A 25,605-nucleotide genomic window follows, 5' to 3' on the forward strand; every position below is an offset into this window, starting at 1 on the left:
CCTCCTCAAAACATATGAGAATAAAAATTTAGAAGTTATAAAGAATTTGTGAAATTATTTGAAATAGGCATACACAATAACAATTTGACTTGCATAACTATAATTTTCAATTAAGTGTAGATCTGTCTTATGAGAGGAAAACAAAGGATACCTAGACTTCAAAAACAAGTATAAGCCAGGTGGTGGTGGTGCAAGCCTTTAATCCCAGCACTTGGGAGGCAGAGCCAGGAGGATCTCTGTGAGTTCAAGGCCGGCCTGGGCTACCAAGTGACTTCCAGGAAAGGCACAAAGCTACACAGAGAAACCCTGTCTTGAAAAAACAAACAAACAAACAAACAAACAAACAAAAAACCAAACCAAAACTAAAACAAACAAACAAACAAAAAGAAAGGAAAAACCAAGCATAAGAATTGATGGTTGTATTAGAAAAAAAAAAAATTCCCATGCTATGAAAGAATAGGCCCAATATTTTCAGATACTGGTTTAAAGTCTACTCAATTACATTTAGGTAAAATCTCAGGTTTCAGGAAATAGAAATCCACATAGATTTATTGTTATTAGTGTTTTGTTTTATTTTTGGTGAACATGAGGAATGAGAAGGGCTTTAGAAGCTTTGTCAGCCCTAGCATAAAATTGCTCGTGATACCTCAGGATTCTTTCTGTAAGGAGAACCTTAGTGCATCTACCTCCACTGTGTGCTTTAAGCCACAGGCTGTTGCTTGAGGGCTTGCCATATTCTGCTTCACATTCTAATAATGTAAGTAGACACAGTTACTAAATCTCATATATTTGAAGTAAACATTATCATTTTTAACTAAATATAAATTTTTACTAAATTTTCCCAATACTCAAGATATCCACCTATAGAAATGAAAATAATAATTATATCAAAGTGAAGTGAATTTAATTATATAAAGCTCCAATTGCATACATATATAATAAGCCTTATTCCAGAGAAAATTGACCTACTTGCCTACATTGAGGCTTTACATATGAATAATACATGTAAAACTATAAACCTAAGTCTCCTTTTGGGACTAAGGCAAACTGATTAAGTCATGTAGCAGAAGAAAAAAGTCATGCAGGCAAAAATTGCTGCACAGACATGTATTTACCTAAGTTTTTATATATTCTGAATATCATAAAGACACATAACCATAACAAAGTATCAAGGGAAAACAAAGCAAATACCTCTGTTAGGTAAAGAAAACTCAAATTTATTTTTTCATATGTTTAAGCATGAGGAATTATTTTCAATCATTCTCAAGAAACACCCAGCAATGAAAATCATATTGCTTATGAAGGGTGATTATTATAAATGAATTGCAGTGTATTTAAAGCTACCACATAGGGATCAACACGGGACCACCTTGGCCAAAATCAACCAAATGCAACCCAGCTCCACTGCTGGAAGCCTTACCTGGCTACTAAAGATGGCCAGTTCAGACTTTGCATCCTCTATTACTAGGAGTCCTCACTAGGATTAACCTCAGATTCCAGGAAGATTCCACTGAACTAGGTTTCCAGCCATCCTCAAATGCCTACCGGTTCCAGCTATCTCACTCTTTCCTCTCTAGATCTATCCCCTCCCCCAACTCCCATCCCCTACTGCTTCCAGCCCAGTTGATGCTTAAAAAAGGGGTGGCTATCCCAAAACAGACAATGGGGGCCCCTTTGCCAATGGTAACCTCTGCACAGCTCATTGAACATATAGAGTCCAAACTGGTATCTGAAGGGAACCTTCACAGCTGTGTTCTAGACTCACTGGATAGGAAAGGTATACGTTGCAGGCTACTGGAAGAGAAACCTGGACAAAAACCCTGCCTGAAAGATGTGCTGGGCCAATGGTGGCATTGAAATTGTGGGAGTGAACAACCAATGTCTGGTGTAACTTGAGATGCATGACGTCATAGGAAATCCATGCCCTACACTGCCTGCCTGGATGACCAAGAACCTGATACTGGATAGCCCAGAGACCTACAACAGAAGGGAAAATAAATGAAATGATTTCTAATGATATTCTGTTATACCCATAGACTGGTGCCTTGTCCAGTCATCTTTAGAGAGGCTTCCTTCAGCAGCAGATGCAAGATAGTGCTGAGACCTAAGACCAGACATTATGCAGCAGAACTTATGCAGAGAAGAAGAGTCTAAATTGGAGATCTCCATTGGGTCCCTCCCCTCAGAGCTACGGGAACCTTGCAGAGGAGGGGTCAGAAAGACTATCGGAGTCAGAGTGGATGGCAGACACCAGGAGAACACGGCTCACTTAATTAACTAAGCAAGGCTCATACAAGATCACAGAAGTGGTGCGAGATCCTCTGCATATATGTTATGGCTGTTAGCTTGGTGTTTTGTGGGGCTCCTAACAGTGGGATTATCTCTGACTCTTTTGGTCACTCTTGGGACTCTTTTCCTCCTATTGAGTTGCTTCTCAGACCTCAATATGAGGACTTTTGCTTTGTCTTATTGTATCTTATTCTGTCATGTTTGCTTGTTGTCTCTTGGAGGCCTGCTCTTTTCTGAAGGGAAATGAAGAAGGAGTGCATCTGGGAGAGAGGGAAAGCAGGATGGGTAATTGGGAGGAGTGGAGGGAGGGGAAACTGTGTTTGGGATGTTTTATATGAAAGAAAAACCTATTTTCAATTAAAAAAATGCTACTGTAGTTCAGTATATTTATGATATATATTTAACATAATACACTTGTACACCACTTTGACTAAAACAACAATAAAATATCATACAACATCCAATTCAGTGTTATTTTTTCAACAGAATAGTTTAACTTACATTGTATTAGTCACTCAAATACATATTAATATCTTAATGGTTTGATGATTTCTATTGATTCATCTTAAAATAATTGTGGTCACTTTGCAAGATCAGTTTAGCTAAAACAAAAAAGCAAAGAGTAAACTTACTCTGTTACTTATGGCAAGAGGAAGAATTGAAGACAGTTTGTCAAGAACAATGAAAGGTTTGAGATTCTATCGGATTCACAAGCTAATACCTTAGCTTGTCATGTCTCTTAGATGTGAGCAGGAGTTTCAAGACTCCTGTGTCAGAGATAAAAGGGAGTTTATTAGTCACACCAGTAGCTCTATCAAGACCTTCAGCATTTCTGCTTTTCCTTATACCCAGTTCCCACAGTTCGATAGGAAATGTCACAATGATTCCTGCATATGGTTTGATGCAAAACAGTTCTGTGCAATGTGGAAAAACCCAAGTTTAGGAGGCTGCAAACCCTTAATAGCAAAACCTTTGACATGGCCTGCCCTGAGAGTATACATGATATTTCTCAAACAGGAAACAAATGAACCTAATTTATTCTTTGTTCAAACATGAGATTCTGTCTTCTAGCACAGTCTATCCTATAATTATCCATAAAAGATAATCTGAAATGAACGTAATGTGGGTCCTTTCTTCACAAGATACAGACGAATGGAGAACTATCACAGCTAACAAAATTTTGACTAAATATCTCTCATGAGAAATAATTTGATCTGGCTCTGATCAACAAAGGTTAACTTTAATTTTGTAATAGATAAGTTGTTTATTTTTAATAGTAGTCTATATGAAAGTTAAAGTTTTATCTTATTGATGCTTTCCTTTCCTTTTATTCCTGGCATTATTTTGTGTTGGTTTATCAATATAATTTGGTTTTAATTAAAAACACTTCAATTTGAATAGAATTTCTTTTCATGTAAAAAATTGTTTTCAAATAATATTTAAAATAATCAGAAATCCATATTGTTTTATGGCTTGATGAATAAGAAAACCATTTTGAAAGTAATTTTTACTTTCTTTAAATTAGATATATTATATTATACTTTTTTGATAACAAGCAGAAGTCTGAGCAGGAAATAGTGTCTTCTTTTGTATTTGTCATTCTCTATTTTGAAATTGGCCTTTCACTAAATCAAAAATTTGTGGCTTTCCACTAGACTGTCTGACAATTGAGTTCTAAGGTCTACATGTCTCTGATTCCCAATGCTGCAGATGCAGAAAAATTTACTATGCCTGGTTTTGGTTTTTGTTTGTTTGTTTTTTGTGTTTTTGTTTTGTTTTTGTTCTTTTTGGTGTTTTTGAGACAGGGTTTCTCTGTGTAGCTTTGGGGCCTTTCCTGGAACTCATTCTGTAGCCTCAGGCTGGCTTCAAACTCACAGAGAACCTCCTGCCTCTGTCTCCCACGTGCTGGGATTAAAGATGTGTGCCACCACTGCCTGGCTTATGCCTATTGTTTTATGCTAGGGAACTCTGTTTTTCATACTTACAGAGCATGTGCTTATAACCTCTGAATCATTTCCCCAGAAACACTTCTTAGGGTATGTATGATGTGATATTATATGTATGTGAGAAATGAATATGTTCATTTCTACCTTAAAGTTTTATGATTTCATGAATATAAATAACATAAATATTTATAATACATATTCTCTAAAACTTGTCTTTCCTAATTTAAAGTTTTTTTTATTTGTTTGAACATTTTCTTGTCGTTATTTGTTTGTTTCAGACAGTGTCTCACCTACTCCAATCTTGCCTTCAACTTTACTATGAAGTCTACGTTGGCCATGAACTGCTGTGGATATTGCTCTGTATAAATAAAACGCTGATTGGCCAGCAGCCAGATAGGAAGTATAGGTATGACAAGCAAAAAAGAGAATTCTTGGAACAGGAAGGCTGAGTCAGGAAATGCCAGCCTGCTGCCCAGGGAACAACATGTAAAGACAACAGCTAAAGTCATGAAACACGTGGTGACATATAGAATCATAAAAATGGGCTGAGTTTAAGTGTAAGAGCTAGTGAGTGGTAGGCCTGAACTAATGGCCAAACAGTTTAATCAATATAAGCTTCTGAATGATTATTTTATTAGTGATTGCAGGGTCTGTGGGACTGGGCAGGACTGGAAAAAAACTCCAGCTGCAATGAAGTGTAATGATTACAAGCATGAGCTACCATTTCTGGCTTAACTTACATTTAATTGGATAATTATGATCATGTTAGAGTGATACCATTTTTAATGGATTATATATCTTTTCTCTAGAGTATTATTTATCTCAACTGAAATATATGGTAGAGAATTTCAAAAATCCATTGAGATACTGACATATAATTATTAAGATCTCAAAGATTGAATATTTAGTTTTCCTTGAACTGATTTTCTGAAAATATGGCACCTGTAAAGTTTTGTGCTCTACTTGGAATTCCACTGGAAAGTTTTCACTGAAACTTTCATAGTTTTTATGAGAACAATAATAGCAACCTGAACATTATTGAAAACCATCCCCCCAACACACACCTTCACAACCACACAGGTACACACATTATACTTGCACTTTTTAGTTAGTTTAGGCACCTCAGTCTCTGTTAAAATGGTGGCATCTACACCGATGTCCACCAAGCCTTTGACAGCTTGTCCATCAAGACTGACTAAGTTAGCATTGAAGAGTATGGAAAAAAGAGCATTTTCCAACAGATTTTTGGATTACCAGAGTCTCCTTTTACTGAGGAGTGCTCTGCCTGGAGTTTAAAGGCTGTTTCAGCAGGCTGGGACCTGCAATCCTTTGCCCAATGAAATTCTTTATTGCATCTGGGGAATGGGGTCCTAGGTTTTTATCAGAAGGAGTCATGCCACAAATGTCCTAGTTTGCCACATTACAAGAAAGTTTTATCTGACTGGGGGCCCTTTGGAGTGTCATTAGCATGCTGCCTGTCAGTAAGGAGAGCATTGAAGTGGGGCTAATGCTGAGGTTGAGATCTCTGATTAGTTGCATCCATTATGTACGTCCTCATTCTCATGTCTGCAACTACATCATGGAGTTGGGTGTTAAGCCCCTCTCAAGTCAGCTGTTTAATCAACATATCTCTAGTTTGACCTGCATCTATTCTGTGCTTTACTGCCTCATTAACATAGGCTAGAAAGTTGGTGAAGAACTCCCCTGGCTGTTGGATAAAAATTCAAAAAATAATCCAAGTGGTTCTGGGGAGTACGCGCTCTGAGGGCCTTGATTGCTAGGTCCAATACCTGTTGAATATGGACATTCAAGCCAATCTGTGACTGGTGCACAGGATGCACATATTCCCCGTGCCCTGTGAGCATTTTTATCATGGGACATTATGTAAGATGTTTGTCCAGGCCTGTGGTTCTGCCTGATCATCATAGACCAATCTCCAACTAAGAAAGACCATAGTCTCCAACACAGCTTAAAGCGAATTGTACCAATCAGAACAAGTTTGTAACTGTGTGGACCATTGAGCAAGGATATGCTGAAAGTAGAGGGAATATGCACCTGACTCATTGGTTGCCTTCCAGATGAGGGAGAGATCAGCTATGGGGGTGGGAATCCAGGGCTGGGCATAAACACTTGTGCCCACATTGACTGGGAAGGCTTCTATGGGCCTATGGACTGAGAGTGGCAGGCTATGGGGGTTGTAAGATGCCTGGCGCCATAGGAAAGTAGCCACCTCCTGAGACAGGCAGGTACTAGGGTAGATTTCCCCAAGAATACCATGACAGAGGCATAGCTGCCTAAGGTGGTGGTGGAGCAGAGGGTGGAGCAGTGCATGACTTAATGACAGCTGCCTTCTCCTTAACAGATTTTGCAGGGCCCAAACTGACAGTTGCATTCTCCTTGACAGATTTCAAGGGGTGCAAATCATCTGTCTCCTCCTCATCAGAGACAGAGATATCTGACATGGAAGTGGTGGGGTGATGAAAAGATTCTCCATCTTTTATAGGGAAACAGCAAGCAAACAACAGTCAGAGAAACAATGACAGTCAACAGGGTGGGAATTTGCATTGGACCCTTACGTCTTGTGCTTCGTGGTAGACTTCTGTGGATTTTTTAGGCCATGGCTATATGCCCATATATTGGTGATGAATGAGGGACAGTGCTCAGGAGCAGAGTCTTGGTTCTCCCTCCTGGGGGTTCAATCCTTATGTGGAGGCACTGGACAAACCACAACAGAGAAAATGTGCCTTTCTAACAGAACAGGCAGACAAACATGATAGACAGCACAAAAGAAGTTAAGAAGTGTTCATAGTATTGAGAGCTACTATACATGTTTTCAGAGGAGAAAAGTAATCATCAGTTTCACCCAGCTGTGAGCCTTGTCAGCTACAATAATGACAAAACTAGGAAAACATGCTCAATGTTATAAGAACAATCAGCAATTTTTAAAAATTGAACTTAAAGACTATTTCATGAGATGGAACCAATATCTGACACTGTCTAAAAGGCAAAGAACCTGAAGCTAGATGGGTTGTGGACAATAGAGGAAAAGCTACAGCTCTTTTTCTGGTAAATTAATATAGCACAAAATTCCTAATAACATATTGCTCTAACCAAAATTCAGTGCATTGCTAATCCCTCATCAGAGAATCTGTTCCTTACAAACCAGTTAACAAAGAACTCCACAATGAGATAACATACAGATATTGAAAGATTTTGGAAAGTATGCCCTTCTGCTCAAAATTCATGGATGTGTGTGTGTGTGTGTGTGTGTGTGTGTGTGTGTGTGTGTGTAGGGAGGTATTGTGAGGGCTAAGGTGGTAAGTCCCTTTAAGGAAACAAATTTTCCAAACAACAGGGAAGATGCACATATGAAGTCACACAAATGATGAGAACATGCACAAGACATTACACAGACACAGACAAAAATATAAACATAGAAAAAGAGAACTGGACATGAAATCCCAACACTAACCAAAAAGCTACTGGAAATTTATAGATTCTAGGAGAGAAAAAAATCAGTTTTCTTCAGCGAAGGGACACCAGGTATATGAACCAAACTCCTGAACAGGCTTCATGCCTAGGAGTACTGGGTCAACACAAACTGGACTCAAAGTTAGCTTTCCTTCCTTCCTTCCTTCCTTCCTTCCTTCCTCCTTCCCTCCCTCTCTTCCTTTCTTCCTCCCTCCCTCCCTTTCTTCCTTCCTTCCTTCCTATCTATGTGTCTTTCTTTCTCTCCCTCCCTCTTTCTTTTTCTTTCTTCCTTCCTTCCTTCCTTTCTTCTCCCCCCCCCCCCCCGTTCTTTTATTTCCCTTTCTTTCTCTAAGAGCAAGAGAGAACATAAAGTTGGATGACTAGGGAGGTGGGAAAGGATATATAAATAATTATAGGAGAGAATTAATACAATCAAAATACTGTACAAAATACTCAAAGAATAAATATATTATTAAATATATGTTGATAATATTACCAATAATTTTGAAAGGTACTATGCAGTTTGATATATTTCTTTTTTTGAGTTGTGTAGCCCTTTATCAGAAACTAAAATAGACGGTATTTGTTATATAACATGGGTAGTAATTGTCTATACCTGAAGATTTCTTATATTCTAATACAGATCATTTATAAAAACCATTTATTGTATTAAAAAGTTCCCACCCCTTTTTGTCATTGTACAATCTGTAAAACTATTCTGAAAGCAGAATATATGTGTATGAGTCTGTGAAGAGTGCAAATTTTGGATATGCTTACAAGTCATTTTTTTAAAAACTGTGCCTAGTTGGCCTTTATGTTGTCATCTTTTTTTAATCAAAATATTTTGATTCCAATCTTCCTTCTACTGCCCCAAACTATAAAGCATTTTTAAATGAGTTGAAATTAAGGAGGATCACACCTTTTAGAAAAGAAGAGAAGAGAGTTCTATTATTCTGAGGTTTCAGAATACCTCCACATCAGAACCAACAACTTGGTAAAGGCTAGGCTGGGCCCTGGACAGGGTATGAATCTGTGCAGGTGGCATCCCTGAGGGATGGAGCTTCAGTGGACCATGAGTGCTCCAGCTGCATAATTCATTGAACTGTTTTGCCAGCTTCTACACTGGCTTGACTGGGCATAATTCTAAAAGAAAAAGCTCACTTTCATTCCATTGTTCTGGAGCTCTGTGATAGCATTTAATAATACCCTAATGGGACGTTTTGCACATACATCATTATGATATTTCTTCAAATAATTGCTAAAAGACACAGGATTAATTGTTCTACAATACTCATACCTATTTTTATCTAGATGTTTAATGGATCTGTAAATCTCCCCTCCTTGGATTCATCCTAGTGACTATAATGGATCCTTTCACCCCAGTGGCAGAAACCAGAAGAGAACACAAAGAGATTACTAGGATCCACCACATATTTACTGAAGTGTTTTGTTTTCTGAATTCCTGTTCTTTTGACTCACTCTGAGTTCCAACCAGTACAGGAATAATGGTAAACTCATCTTTATGGCTTTCCATGCCTTTCACTGTATAAGGCAAATGAGTTTGAATACTGTGTTCATCTTCATCTGTCTGTAGAGAAATGTGTTTAAACATTCCGGTCTTCCATATCTCTCCATAAATCTTTTGGTCAATATGGTTACACAGAGGAGTCCTATGTATATCCCCACTGGAGAATGAACATCAAGACAGGGGCACATGATGGGAAGGCCCAAGGATGACAATTATCTGGGTAATAGATGAATCCACTTGTGTCTAAGCATGGGCAGCAAAAGAGCCACAATATATGTATCCTGCATGGGTGCATGCTCTAGCAGGTCTTTTTGTAGACTGTACTTGTGAAAGCCAAACTTCTAGCTGGGCATTCAGCTAAGGTTATATCCTGAATTATGACTGTGGTCCACTGAGAAAAGTCAAGGCAGGAACTCAAGTGGGGCAGGAACCTGGAGGCAGGAACTCATCTATGTAATGTTCATCCTGCTTTCCTGCTTCCTCCATGTCTCTCACTTAATATCTTTCATCAGTAATCTTTCATTATTTACTTTAGTCCAAAGCTGATTATTTAATTGAAGTCTTTCTATGCACATGTGATATATTAGTAAAGAGAATATCCTTTCTATTTTGTTGAAGAATATTGAAAAAGTTACAAATATTGGTGAAATTATTAAGGCCACTCCATGTAGTTAAAAGGGAGATTTATTTTGTGGGGTAACTTATAAATGAAGGGATAGGTTGTAGGGTCTGGCAAAGGTATGGCACAGTCTGGCAGTGTTCTCTGGAGAACTATGCTTAGTCTGCCTCCTGCGTCCAGTGTCCCAGAACCAAGGGAGAGCCCTCCTCTTGATCTTGGGTCTTCCGCTCCTTCCTCTGCCCCACCTTGTGGATGTGACCATTACTGAAGCCTCAATGGGGGTTGGAACTTCCAGGCCAATGCTGGGATGGCTATCCACTACAGACAAATTATAAGAAAATTATCATACAAATATAATTAAGTTATTGAATGATCAGACCTATCAGTAGACTGTGTTTGAGTGGCTGAGTTCCTGAGAAAGTCATATATTGTCTACAATGCAATTTTAAGCACAGTACCCAAGGGAAGGTTTGCAAATTCTGAATATTGCCATGATGAATTGTGAGCCAAGGGATATTTTGGGAAAAGGCATTTGAGACAGAAGGAAGAGTCTGTAGAGTGGCTTCATTTTGGGATGCTCTGGTTATATTTAGGGTCTAGAAAGAAGGATAGATATTTAGAATAGTGTGAAGAGGATGATAATTATTAAAAACAAGTCTAGGAAAACATATGACTTGTATAAATAGAATATGGTCCTCATGGATATAGGTGTATTTTGCCTTTTGCAGTTAACAAAAAGACATTCTCAGGTTTAGCCATGGGTGTCTCTCTCTCTCTCTCTCTCTCTCTCTCTCTCTCTCTCTCTCTCTCTCTCTGTATGTGTGTGTGTGTGTGTGTGTGTGTGTGTGTGTGTGTGTGCATGTTTAAAGATATTGGAAGAAAGAATTTTACTGGATATGTCTGCAGAGGACAGCTTCTCCTGGCTCCATTCATTTGGTCCAATAACCTCTTTGACTAGCCTCTCTTCTCATCTTAATCTTTGTTTCTTTTTGTTCTCTCATATATTATAACCCAACTACACTTTCTCTCTCTTTCCTCCCCCAGTCAACCCATTTACTCCTCCTCAAAATCCACTCACCCAGTGTTTTTGATCTCAGCTATTCTGACAGGTGTAAGTTGGTATCTCAGAGTAGTTTCGATTTGCATTTCCCTGATGATTAGGGATGTTGAGCAATTCCTTAAATGTCTTTCAGCTAATTGAGCTTCCTCTGTTGAGAATTCTCTGTTTAGCTCTATAGCCCATTTATTAACTGGGGTGTTGGGCATTTTGATGTCTAATTTCTTGAGTTCTTCAATATTGTGGATATCAGTCCTCTATCAGATGTGGGGTTGGTGAAGACATTTTCCCATTCTGTGGTTGTTGCTTTGTCTTGTTGAACACGTCCTTTGCTCTACAAAAGCTTCTCAATTTCAAGAGGTCCCACTGATTGATTGTTTCTCTCAGTGTCTGTGCTACTGGTGTTATATTTAGGAAGTTATTTCCTATGCCAATGCGTTCCAGACTACTTCCTACTTTTTCTTCTATCAGATTTAGAGTAACTGGATTTATGTTGAGGTCTTTGATCCATTTGGACTTAAGTTTTGTGCAAGGTAACAGATATGGATCTATTTGCAGCCTTCTACATGTTAACATCCAGTTATGCCAGCACTATTTGTTGAAGATGCTTTCTTTTTTCCATTGTACAGTTTTGGCTTCTTTGTCAAAAATTATATGTTTGCTTATGCAGGGAAGGATGTGGAGCAAGGGGAACTCTCCTCCACTGTTGGTGGGAATGCAAGCTTGTACAGTCACTTTGGAAATCAATATGGTGCTTTCTTAGAAAACTGGGAATCAATTTCCCCCAAGACCCAGCTATACCACTCTTGTGCATATTCCCAAGGAATTCTCAATCATACCACAAGGGTACATGCTCAGCTATGTTCATAGCAGCATTATTTGTAATAACCAGAACCTGGAAACAACCTAGATACCCTTCAACTGAAGAATGGATAAATAATGTGGTATATATACACAATGGAGTACTACTCAGCAGAGAAAAGCAATGAAATCATGAGGTTTGCAGGCAAATGGATGGATCTAGAAAAAAATCATCCTGAGTGAGGTAACCCAGACTCAGAAAGATGAACATGGTATGTACTCACACATAGGAGGATACTAGATGTAAAACAAAGATCACTAGACTGTTACTCACAACTCCTGGGAGGCTACCTAGAAAACAGGACCCTAAGAAAGACACAGGGGTCACCCAATAACAGAGAAACGGATGAAATCTTCATGAGCAAATTGGACATCAAGGGGGTTAATGAAGGTCAAGGGTCAGGGAAAAGAGAGCTTAAGGGAGTGGGAGATCCCACCTGAATCAAGAACAGAGTGGGAGAACAAGGAAAAAGAGATCATGATGAATGAAGACCCCATGGGAATAGGAAGAAGCAAAGTGCTAGAGAGTTCCCCAGAAATCCACCAAGATACCTCCACAATAAACTGCTGGCAATGTTCGAGAGAAAGCCTGAACTGATCTACTCTGGGGATCAGATGTCCAAACACCCTAACTGTCATGGTAGAATTCTCATCACATGACTGATGGAAGCAGATGCAGAGATCCAGGGCGAGGACCCAGGTGGAGCTGCCGGAGTCCAATTGGCAAGAGAGAGGAGGGATTGTATGAGCGAGAATTGTTAAGAGTATGATTGGAAAAAACACACTAGTGGAAATACATGAACTATGAACCAACAGCTGAGATAATCATTGGATCAGGCCCTCTGGATAACTGAGACAGTTGATTAGCTTGAACTGTTTGGGAGGCCCCCTGCCAGTGGGACCAGGACCTGTCCTTAGTGCATGTTTGGAACTTGGGGCCTATGCAAGGACTCTTTTCAGGGAGGAGGGGACTGTACCTGCTTCTACTGAATCTACCAGGCTAGGCTGAATCCCCAGGAAAGTCCTTGCCCTGGAAGAGATGGGAATGGGGGGTGGGCTGGGTGGAGGGTGGGTGGTAGGGAGGATTGGGGAATCTGTGGCTAATATGTAAAATTAAATTAAATTATAAAATAAATAAAAAAAATTATTCTTCCCCTCCACAGATCCCCTCTGAAAGGAGTAGGCCTCCCAGGGACATCAAATATGGCATAACAAGCTACAATATCAAGTATAATACTGTAACATTGAGGCCAGACAAGGCCACATAATAGGAGGAAAATGATCCTACAAGCAGGCCAAAGACTTAGAGACTGACTCTGTTCCCACTGTTAGGAATCCCACAAGAACAACAAGCCACCCAACCATAACATATATGCAGAGGACCTAGGTTAGATCCCTATGCTTCCTAATCTGCAAGCCCCTATGAATCCCCCTCAGTTGATTCTGCAGGTAGTGTTTCTGTGGTTCCCCTGACCCTTCTATTGTTTGTTTTGTTTTGTTTTGTTTTGTTTTGTTTTGTTTTGTTTATTTATTTATTTATTTTGGCCCTTCATTCCCCTTCTGCACCAGAATTTCAGAAATCCGAACATTTTCCTGTGGGCCAATTCATCTGGTCCCAACAGTAGCTAGATGAAGTTTCTCTGGTCCCTTTAATGAAAATTCTGCTAGGCTCTGGTTCCAGAACACTCTACCGACAGTACAAATTGTAGGTTGAAAGTTGTTTTTGAGCTATATATTTTTGTGAGCTGAATAACTGATTTTGATTTTGTGTCCTAAAGCAGTCTCATGGAGTCCAGACTTGCCTTTGACTCACTGTCATCCTTCTTCTTGATACTAAATGCACATTTCATCAAACCCAGACTAAATCAATTTTCAGTTAACTTCACTGCCTGCTTTTCAATTATAATTTGGGGTATTAAAGGTTAAAATCAGAGCCTCAATGGGAAATTATTGCAATAAACTAGGATATGGATTATGGGTACTCTAGACATAGAGGGGCTAGTATAATTCAAATTCTAGACATATTCTGGAGATTAAACTCACAGGAGATTTTATAAACAGGGCCTAGGAAAAGAATGTAACAAAAGTGAGCTCTTCTACTAGATTTTTGGGGTAATGTCATTGAGATAGGAAAGGCTGAAGGTAGAGAAGGATTTGCTATAGATGATGAATTCAACTTTTGGCTTGTAGATTTTGATGTATCTGACATCCAACTGGTGATGTATAGCAGCTGGCATGATATAAGTGCATCCTGGATTTAAGAAAGCCGTATAAGCTACAAACTAAAATATATAAAAATTATATATTTTATATAAATATATTTATATAATTATAGATATAGATAAAACCAGAGGAAAAATATTGCAGTACTTGAGAAGAAGGAAAGCAGGGTCTGAGTCCTAGGGTTATCTTAAATTAAATAGATTAGGACACAAAATAAGTACTGGAAAGATTGAGAATGAGAGACTAACTATATAAGGAAACAGTTTTTAGTGTTCTCAAAGCAAAAAAAAAAACCCCATATATTAGGCATTGCAAAGAAGATAAAGGGATCAGTGGGGACAAATCCTCATAATAAAAATTGATGCTGATGTACAGAGCATTTAATAGTGAATATATATCTATTGATATAATTTGCATAAGTTGTTTATCAAAATAATTTCAGCATTGTGCTTTTAATTATAATAGAGATAACAAAAAGACACATTTTTGATGTTTCTGAAATTAAAAAAATGGAATAGTAACTAATAGAGAGAAGTTACACAGTTCAATTATTGAGGTGGGGGAAACCCTTACAAATATTTACACTGCAGGCAATGATTGAGTGTAGAGCTAGAAAAGTAGAGCCGATTACTAAGCCCATAGGAGATGATGGTATTTTGTGCACAAATGAAATAATTATTTTGTATAAAATTAAATGAAACATACAGCTTATTAATGAAGATATCAGAATCTAGGTACAGTACTGAAAATTTCCATATTTACTTAAAATGCTTCAATTTCATAGTTAAAAGGACCTAAGTTTCACATGTGCACATACAAATCCACTGAAATAATATTGGGCAATTCATGAAAAAGTAGACTATTAAAATATGCATCAAATGAATTAGGAGTTATGAAATACAATCAACTACTAAGTGCAGAGTCAGTGTCCTCACACATGTTCTGTGGAACAAATGCAGTGTAGTGCACAGGATGTGAACTACATCACCACATCCCTGTGAGTTCTACCAACACTTCAACATTGGCAGATGGAGTCAAAAGTTAGGTAAGTGGCTTGTGTCAGTGTAATAACAGAAAAAGAACGTAGCATAGAAAGAAGGATCTCAATATTAAGATATTAAAGAGATAAAAGCACGGATATCTTAATGGTCCAGGTGCTGAGGAAGAATCACTAATTTTGGAGCACATGAATACTAAATCTATGAGGATAAAAACTATTCAGATGAAATAACATATGATATTGGTATTATGATGTGTGTACAATAATTTTGATAATACATTATTTCTGGTGACACTAGGCATTGGAAGCTGAGGACAGAAAGCATAATAATAGGAGGTGAATTTAAAGAACTTAAACAGTTGGGTGCTATAACATTTATCTACATCTACACTAAAAATGACACAAAATTATAACAATGCTTTATATGTAATAGTGACAGAACATTTTAAAATATCATCAGTCAGTGCTCACCATAAGGATTGTGCTCTGAAATTTTAACCTGGAAGTGATCAAATCTAGATTAAAGTCATAAGTCTGGGTGTATCATCATGCTTGAGGTTTGTGACTCAATAAAATATGAATAAAATTCTAACCAGAAATGAAAATACATTATAATTGAAATACCTGAAATAAGAGACAGATGCAAATTTTCAACAAATTGGAAAAAGTGATTTATAAGCCCCTTACTTTGAAGAAACAACATTTTTTAAAGAAACATTTTGACATTTTACTGAAATGGACAATTAATAAGAGGAAGTCAAACAAGGCATGGTAATATCCATTGAAGTTTCTCTGCAGGATACTCTGAAAAGTGACATCAATCAGTGAAGAATCATATGAACACACTAGAGCATCAGAGGCTTCGTTTTAAGATTTACAGAACTAAGGGAATTCTCTTTGGATACTTCCATATCGGATAATGATGATATTCTGCAGCATATTTTGAAAGTTTAGCTTCCTTGGCTTTTGTGTTTTGCATATTAGACATGAAATCTTTGTGTTGGCTCATGTACAAGCCAAAGCCCTGACTGAAATGTTTGGGATTATGCATTTTTCCTTTTGTAAATGTTTTGAACTTTGTAATGTTTCCAGAATCTTTCAAGCAAACACAACCTAGTTACTACTGCACTTAATTGTTTGTGAAGTTTTATATAAGCACCATTTCACTTTCGTCAGTGTCGTGAACAAGAGTGAGTTGCAGTCCTCCGATTAACTACTTTTTATATGTCTGTGTTTAAATGAAATGTCACCCTTCGCTGTCCGATTCCTGCCTGTTTTTCCAAATCCAAACAGAGTGTTTGCCCTAAATTTGATGAAGTTGGAATGAAGGACTCTTCCTAGTAATTGTGCACAGTTTCTCAATTTTTTAAATTCATGATGATTTTTTAAGCCCATTGAAATGATACTTATTATATTAATAGTCAATTATTTGTCTCCCTCTCTGTGTCTCTCTGTCTTGCAACTGTATATGTCTTTGCCCCCCCTCTGCTGTATCCCCCACTGTGTGTGTGTGTGTGTGTGTGTATGTGTGTGTAATCATATGCTCTTCTTTTGTTCCTTCATATATTATACATATAAAAAGCCCTTAAGAATGAGGACATTCTTTTGCCAAAATCTTGTGATATTTAAAAACTACGGTCCAAATCTTTTACTATATTCTTTTTTCCTCTTCAGTACCTGTACTTAAGAAGTTAATGGTCAACTTTGGTTTTTCATAATCATATTCATAATCATTTTCATAATCATAATCATATAATCATAACACAAATATAAGTTATATACCATTAAAAGTATTAATTTACTGTCACTCACCACTCAGATATTAAATCTATACCTATCACATAGTAATAACTATATTGAATTATTAAATACAAATTTATAATTACTTAAAAGTTGTTTAGAATGAAAAATACTCCTAATTACTGGAGACTAACAAACAGAGCAGTCTATGAAGGAGATTACCTGTCTATTAAAATTTCATGTGACTCTGTGTGTGTGTGTGTGTGTGTGTGTGTGTGTGTGTGTGTGTGAATGTGTGTGTGTATGCTGAGACATGGAAGCAATAAACTCACTAATTGTTTGCATGTTGTTATTGTTGTCATGAGACACAGTTTCAGATTACAGATTCTGTTCTGTGGTAATATACTATGAACCCTAATAAACTTGCCTGAGGATCAGAGGACAGAGCCAGCCACTAGATTAGACATAGAGGTCAGGCAGTGGTGGCACACATCCTTAATCCTATCATTCAGGAGTCAGAGATCTGTATAGATCTGTGAGTTCAAGGCCACAGTGGAAACAGAGCCAGGCAGTGGTGGCATACACCTTTAATCCCAGAACTGGGAAGCACACATGCCTTTAATCCCAGGAAGTGCTGTCTGGACAGAGAAAGGTATATAAGGTGTGAGGAAACAGGTACTCACTCTCTTTAGTCTGAGGGTTTTGTAGAGGTAAGAACTAGTGGCTTGCTATGTCTTCTGATCTTCAGTCAAGTTTTTAGTGTATACACTATGTCAGCATTCTAAGGCAAGTTTATTAGGGTATACAATATATCACTACAATGTTCTGTTCCACTAAAATGACCTCATTTTGTAGAGAAATATGTATGGACTTTCTTCTGGCTTACTTCTATGTTGTAGTTCAATGCTTGAGTCAAATCACTTTTTTTGGAGCCACCAGGATGTAATGAGGAATGCTTTTGGCTTTTAATTTTGCTCTTTATCAGGCATGTAACTGTGATAGCTATCATCTCCATCTTTCGGTCCTTTACCCATTTTGTACAATGCTCTGAAGAAAGCACTGAAAGTTTCCTCATTCTTTTGTGCATTTTCAAACAAACAAAACACTGCCATTAAACCTCTTTCTCAAGGAATGGGTAGTGTATTCTGACAAGGTTGGTTAATTTGGATAAATGCAGAAACTGAACAACAACTCAAACTGGTCATAGTATAAATTTTGCCATTGAGATCAAGGCAGAATTGCTACACTGTTCATATAGCATTCAATATCTTTCATAAACTGTTATTTAGGTAATATTGCAGTTTACCCAGTATTCCCCAAATACAGTCCTTTGTCCCATTTTCCATTTTTTCTAACTACTTTCATTATTTCCCTGTTTTCATTAGCTTTACTAATAAAATTCTCATAACTTATTTAATTTTATACTTCAGTAATAATTGCAAAAATTATGTAATGAGTTATTACTTACTATTTTCTCAATTTCCTCTTAGGCTATCATAATATACCCATTATCAGACCTTTAAAAATAGCATTGAGATAAGTCTACGGTATGAATTTAGACTGCTTTCTGGTTTTACCAATTTCCCCAACACTATCTCTTTTAATATGTTCCAGATTTCACTTATTATTCTATGTTGTCTTTTACTTACTGTTTTTCAGTAACATTTTCATTCTTTGTCTATTATTTATAAACTTCAGAACACTGTTTCAGCTATGCTGAGACAACCGGAACTTTTCTTTCTTTTCTTCCTTCTTTTTCCTTCTCTCTCCTTTCTTGCTCCCCTTCTGCCTTTCCTTCTCTTTTTCTTCTGAAAATGAAAATGCTGTGAAATGTATTAAAGTAGAATATGTTATACTTTTTAATGATTTCAGTTATATTTGGAAACATTTATATATGTAACCTTTTATGAGATGTAGCAGTTTTTACTACAGAAGACTAAATTATATGAAAACTACCAAATCCGATGTATCATTCTTTCATAATTCAGTTTCATATATGTGTGCGTTTGTGTGTGTTGATGTTATTGGAAATTTTGTTGAAGACTTTGATGTTGAAAGTTTCGCTTGGGTCCGGAGAAATGACCAAGTGGTGAAGAGCACTGACTTTTCTTCTTGGGGATCTGAGTTCGATTCTCAGTGATCTCTTCGCTGCTCAAAGCCCTGTGTAACTCCAGGTCCAAGAGAAATGAGCCTTATTTTGCATCCATGGACAATGCTTGTGTGTACTGCACAGATACACCTGGAAGAAAAACTCCTATACATACACTCAAAATCCTAAAATAATGTAATGAATAGAAATTGTTTTATCCAGATTTCTATTTATTTTTGATTTGAGGCACACTTGTTTCCATGATAGACTTCAATTGTTTTTCAGTTTATGGAAAATTTAAATCTTTATTCACATTGATTGTGGTGATAACAGTTGTGTTTCTTCAAAATACTGTGTGTTTTGCTTTTTCTGTGTTTTAGTTGTTTTTTTCACTTGGAGGTACTCAATCTGTGGTGGTTACATGGGAAAGGGGGAAAAGATTTTTTTTTAGACATATAGGGAAAACCTGGGAGTTTGGGAGTGATTCTCAGTAAATAATATTCAAATGAAGACCTTGATTTATGTGTCTCTGTCATGGCCAGTAAATTGTTGTATCTGGAAAATAAAAAATGTCTAAAGACACAGCATGGTCGATGAAGGAATTCCTATGGACAACAGCACACCTGCTCACTCTGTCTCAATTTTACTTCCGCAATTTACTTGTCCTGCTGTGATGATTGGCACTGATGTCCTGTGATTGCCCAGACTTTAGTATCAATATTAAATAAGATCTCACTTTTGTTGTCATGGTCAGTGGAGAGGCAGAGTTAATACCCAAAAGGTTCTTTATATTGTACCTGGAATGATTGTCTAGTGTACTAAGTAACTGCATCTTTTAGAATAACTTACTGTTCTCAATAGAATGGCAACCAATATTATTATCGTTAAGATGTAAACATTATTCACAAAGATTCATTGTGTCAGACAGTGTACAAAGGAGAAAGAAAGTAATGACTTGGATAATCCTTAAGGGTTTGACTACATACATAAGATTTAAACAAACATACCATTATTTAGGTTCATATCACATGTCTCCCATAGTTCATACAATTTTTAAAGATATTATCAAAATTCATCTATCTTTATGTCACATAAATGACTTAGTCTAGATATAAGTCCAGTAAGATTCACAGGCATAAAGTGGGATTTTTCACATTTTTCTACTTTGTGAGGAATTTTCTAACAAATGTATGAAAATTAAATGAAATACTGTATATTGTCAATCATTTTACATTCCCTTTATCATGTAATGGATGTGATTGAAAATACATTTAGATGTGAATTCTTTGTAGTTACATATTAGAAAAGTCTAAGTTTTCCTTTCAGTCTTGGGTCAATCTTAAACTATATTCCCATGGTAGCCATAGCTGAAAATAATAAGTGTCTCTGATCTATAAGATGAAACATCTTCTCATATATGTTGACTGCACCAAATCTTATTATGAGGATTCAAAAAATCAAAAGCATTTCAAAGCACATTTGCTGATATAGATATGAATTTGCCTCAGCAATTCATTATTTATCAGGTGCTTCCCTGGCTAATTTTATTGCAGTAATGTAGTAAATGTCCTTGTTAGACAAAAAACATGCTGTATGTGTGTGTGTGTGTGTGTGTGTGTGTGTGTGTGTGTGTGTGTGAGAGAGAGAGAGAGAGAGAGAGAGAGAGAGAGAGAGAGAGAGAGAGAGAGAGAGAGAGAGAGAGAGAGAGAGGAGGTTACTGTTTAACAAGAAGCACGTGTTCTTTTCATTTTCAAAGTGCTTTACAACTGTATCTACCTTATCCACAATGGAAATAAGAGAATAAATAATATCTCCATTTTATGAAATGGAAAACTAAAGAGAAATAAATTGGATGCTTATGGCAAGGCACAATGTAGAAAATTATACTAGATAGATTGTCTTATTTCAGATTACTTAGACATTACCATTTCATAAAGCTCAGAAATGTTCAGAGGGTGCTGGTCTTAGAAAGACTGTGCATCCAGGCAAGATGAAACATCATTTATTAGCAAGTTAAAGAAAGTCTTCTCTTACATGTGCCCTCATATGTGCTCTTCCCCAGCATGTCTCCTGTTTAATCTGTGTACCTGTATTTAACTTGTATGTTTGTGCAAACAAATGCTGTACAAAAATTCATGCATACCAATATGTGTATGCTACATAAGGTGCATATTTTCTGTGCCTGTACTGTTTCTTGAGATTTTCAATGTAAGCATGCATCTTCTTTTAGATTATTAGGCTCCTTGAAGAAAGATTCATCCTCTACTATTTTATTCCAGTGAATTCCACAAAAGAAGTTGTTTGAATACTAGCTACTTGTATTAGAGGCAGATTGTAGAGGCAGTTGCAACCCAATAGGCTGTGATAACAGCACTAATTAGAATGGATGGGAGGCAGGTTTTCAAAGAAGGTCAAGGATCTGCTTGTCCTATGCAGTATCATTGCATCTGCTTCTTAAGGATTTTATTCAAGGAAGGTATATAGTAAACCAATACCTCAATATATAAGACAGTGAATTAATATATTGTTTATAAGGAAAAGACACATAAAAATGAAACTTTTGCTATATCTCTTAGCTTGACTATTAATTGGAATGGATTTTGTCTTTCAAGTTTATATAATTAAAAAATGTGTATAGTGTTACCTACAGAAACATGCTAACATGTTCTAAAAAATGACTCCCCCAGACTTATACTCTTAGAACCATTTTCTTTCACTTGAATAATTTTACATATGAAGTCCTTTTATATACTTCCCCTCTCTCTACCTCTATCTAGCTTATCTTACCTTCAACAAATGGCATTGATAATAGATGCAATCACAAAATTTATAATATTCTAAATGTCTAATGTCATCATTCACAAAGTGATCACTGTGAGTCAAGCTTGGCACTAAATGTGTACTAGTGGCTAAAGATACCTTAATTCATCCATCATTGTAGGGTTAGGAAAGAATAATTAATTATATATAGTAAGTACTTTATATGACTGTTATCGCTTAAAATATTTTCTATCTTATTCCTTAGATAAATTAGAGATTCATCTGGATCTCTGTGAGTTCAATGCCACACTGGAAACAAAGCCAGACAGTGGTGGCTCACACCTTTAATCCCAGTGCTGGGAAACACACATGTCTTTAATCCCAAGAAGTGATATCTGGGCAGAGAAAGGTATGGAAGGCATGAGTAAACAGCAACTTGCTCTCTTTAGGCTGAGAATTTCATGGAGATAAGAACTAGTGGCTGGCTGTTCTGCTTCTCTGATCTTTCAGCTTTACCCTGCTATCTGTCTCTGGATTTTTTATTAGAAGACCATCTAAGATTAGAACAACATATAACTCATGTTTTAAGCATTTTATTTGGTGTTTAAGAACCGTAGCTGGCACCCAGTACATTGCCTGTAAGAGCTCTTCAAATTATGAAATCAACAGCAAACATAGATAGATGCAAAAAACTACATCTAATAATTACACAAATCTGGCACTACATACAACAGACAAAGGTAATATACAAAGTGGATGGTAAGCCCAAGAGCAGGCCACACTAGTCAGAACAGGTGAGTGACCTGCCTGCTAGCTGACATGCCCTATTCCCTATTTTTGGTTCTCAAAGATCCATTCCACTGCCCGCTTCCCACCTCACCCTCACCAGCTAGCCCTCTGCTATGCCTTTGCCACCATCCATTTTGGGCATCAGCTGCTCAGGTTCAGGCCAAACCAAACTAAAATTGATCAAAAGAAATGGAGAAGGACATTTCATACTGATTAAAGGAAAAGTCCACCAAGATGGTCTTTCAATTCTTAACATCTCTTCCCTCAGAGCATGGGTATCTATATTTGTAAAAGAAATATTACACTAGCTTGAATCACACAATGAACCTCACAGATTAATAATGGGAGACTTCAACATCCTACTCTCATCAATGGGTAGGTCATGTAGACAACACCCAAACAGAAGTAATGGAGCTAACAGACATTATGAATTAAATGGACCTAACAGATATCTATAGACTATTTAACCAGAATACAAAAGAATACACTTTCTTCCCAGCACCTCCATGAATATTGTCCAAAATTAATTACATACTTGGTCACAAAGCAAGTGACCCCTTATATGCTATCAAATCACCATAGATTAAATCTTGATTAAATAAAAAACAGAAACAGACAAAGCCTATAAGCTTATTGAAATTTAACAACTTCCTAGTAGTCCACTACTAGGTCAAGCAGAAATAAGAAAGAAATTAAAGACTTCCTAGAATTCAATGAAAATGAATGTACAACATACTAAGATTTACAGGACACAATGAAAGCATGTTCATGGACTGGTTGAATTAACATAGGAAAAAATGCCTTTTCCACCAAAAGCAATCTACAGATTCAATGCAATCCCCATCAAATTCTAACACAAGTCTTTACAGACCTTGAAAGAATAATACTCAACTTCACCCGGAAGAATGAAACACACACACACACACACACACACACACACACACACACACACACAAAACAAACAAACAAAAAACAACAAAACAAAAATACAACACAAAAACTAAAAATTCCAGGATACCTAGAGCAATCCTACACAATAAAAGTACTCCCCAAGGTATTACTGTCCCTGACTTCAGGCTGCACCAAAGAGCTGCAGTGAAAAAAAAAAAAAAAAAAAACCTGCATGGTATTGACGTAAAACCAGACACATTGATCATCAAATGAAAGACCCAAACATAAATCCACACTTCTAGAAACACATGTTATTTTCTTTCTATAAAGATGCTAGAAATATAAATGGGAATAAAGAAAACATCTTCAACAAATGATGCTGTTATAACTGAATGCCAACATGTAGAAGAATGCAATTTGATCCATATTTATCACCTTGCACAAAACTCAGGTCCAAGTGGATCACAGATCTCAACATAAATCCAGATACACTAAACCACATAGAATAGAAAGTGGGGAATTGCCTTGAACAAATTGGCACAGCAGACAACTTCCTGAACAGAACACCAATAACACAAGCACTAAAGTCATCAAATAATAAATGGGAAACCAAAATGCTTCTATAAGGCAGAGGACACTATAAATATGAGAAAATAGCAGTCCACAGAATGAGAAAGATTGTTGCCCACCATATATCTGACCAAGTATGAATATCCAAAATACATAAAGAACTCAAGAGACTAGACATCAATAAACGAAATAATCCAATTATAAATGGGGTATAGATCTAATCAAAGAATTCTCAACAGAGGAATCTCTAATGGCCAAGAAATACTTAAAGTAATGGTCAATATCCTTAGCCATCAGGGAAATGCAAATCAAACTGATGTGGAGATCCCATCTTACACTTGTCAGAATGGCTACGATGAATAACACAAGTGACATCTCATGATGTCAAGAACATGGTGCAAGGGAAACACTCCTCCACTGCTCAGTAAACTGCTTTTTAATAAAAGAACGGCACAGAAAAATAATTATCTTGTGTTTAAAAGAGAGCTCTTATGTAAGAGTATCTCTGACTCTTTTGCTTTCCATGAAGATTCTCTTCTTCCTATTAGCTTGCCCTTTTTAGTCTCCATGTGAGGCCTTTCACCTTGTCTTATCATACCTCATTTCGTCCCTTTTGGCCATTGTCTTGTGAAGGCCTTCTCTTTAGTGTAGAAGAAATGGAGGGGCGGGGGACATGAAGGAGAGGAGAAGAGGAGGGAGGGAGAGAGATTGGAGGAGTGAAGTGGGTAGAAACTGTGGTTGGCATGTATTGCATGAAAGAAGAATGTATTTTCAAAAAAGTAAAGATGAAAAAGACAAAAGGAAAAACAATGTGGGAGGTAAAACAATGCTACCTGACCCAGACCGAAGAACATATCTGATGATCTGATGACTCAAATATTGGCCTCCCTATAGCTCCTTGAAATATACAAATTATATATACTACAAACATTTAGTATGAGTTACAGACACATTTTAATTGGTAGACAAAGTTAGTAATATGCAATCCATGAATCACAATGATCTACTATAATGTATAGAGCTATGCAGGCATGTGTCATATATATATATATATATATATATATATATATATATGTACATATACAAATATAAATACAAATATGCATTTGATTCAGTGGGCACAAACTGGCTATAAGATTTTTGGTGATATATTCTATATCAAATCAAGCTTGCCTGAGGATCAAAGGACAGAGCCAGCCACTAGATTAAACATAGAGGCCAGACAGTAGTGGCACACACATTTGATCCTAGCACTCAGGAGGCAGAGATCCATCTGGATCTCTGTGAGTTCAAAGCCACCTTGGATTACATGGGATTGATTCTATCTAGGAGAGAAACAGAACCAGGCATTGGTGGCACACACTTTGAATTCCAGTGCTTGAGAGTCACACACCTTTAATCTCAGCACTTGAGATCTCATGCTTTTGATACTAGTATTTGGGAAGCATACATGCCATCAATCCCAGCACTAGGAAGAAGGAGAAATGGCTGGGTGGAGAAGGGCATATAAGACACGAGGAGACAGGAAGAAGGCCCTTTCAGCTGAGAACTCAAAGCTTTCAGTCAGAGGATTCATGAAGATAGGATCTCACCTTCTATTTGGCCTGAGGATTGGGTAGTGGTGAGTTTTTTCTAGTGGCTTGTTCCTTTGTCTCTGATCAATATCTGGCTCTGGGTTTTAATTATTAGTTCATTGAGGAATTCATGCAACAAAGATTTTCCAATAGCAAGAGATAAATCTAATATACAAATTTTGTTTAATAAATCTTCCC

The 25,605-nt window shown here is 37.0% G+C and overlaps 1 pseudogene; it reads right to left on the reverse strand.

Moving 5' to 3' along the window:
* Positions 1 to 8,768: 8,768 nt before the first annotated feature.
* LOC118590672 lies at positions 8,769 to 9,521 on the reverse strand (annotated as a pseudogene).
* Between the last annotated feature and the right edge of the window lie 16,084 nt (positions 9,522 to 25,605).

The sequence above is a fragment of the Onychomys torridus genome, chromosome 9 (assembly GCF_903995425.1).
Source record: "Onychomys torridus chromosome 9, mOncTor1.1, whole genome shotgun sequence".
Lineage (NCBI taxonomy): Eukaryota > Metazoa > Chordata > Mammalia > Rodentia > Cricetidae > Onychomys > Onychomys torridus.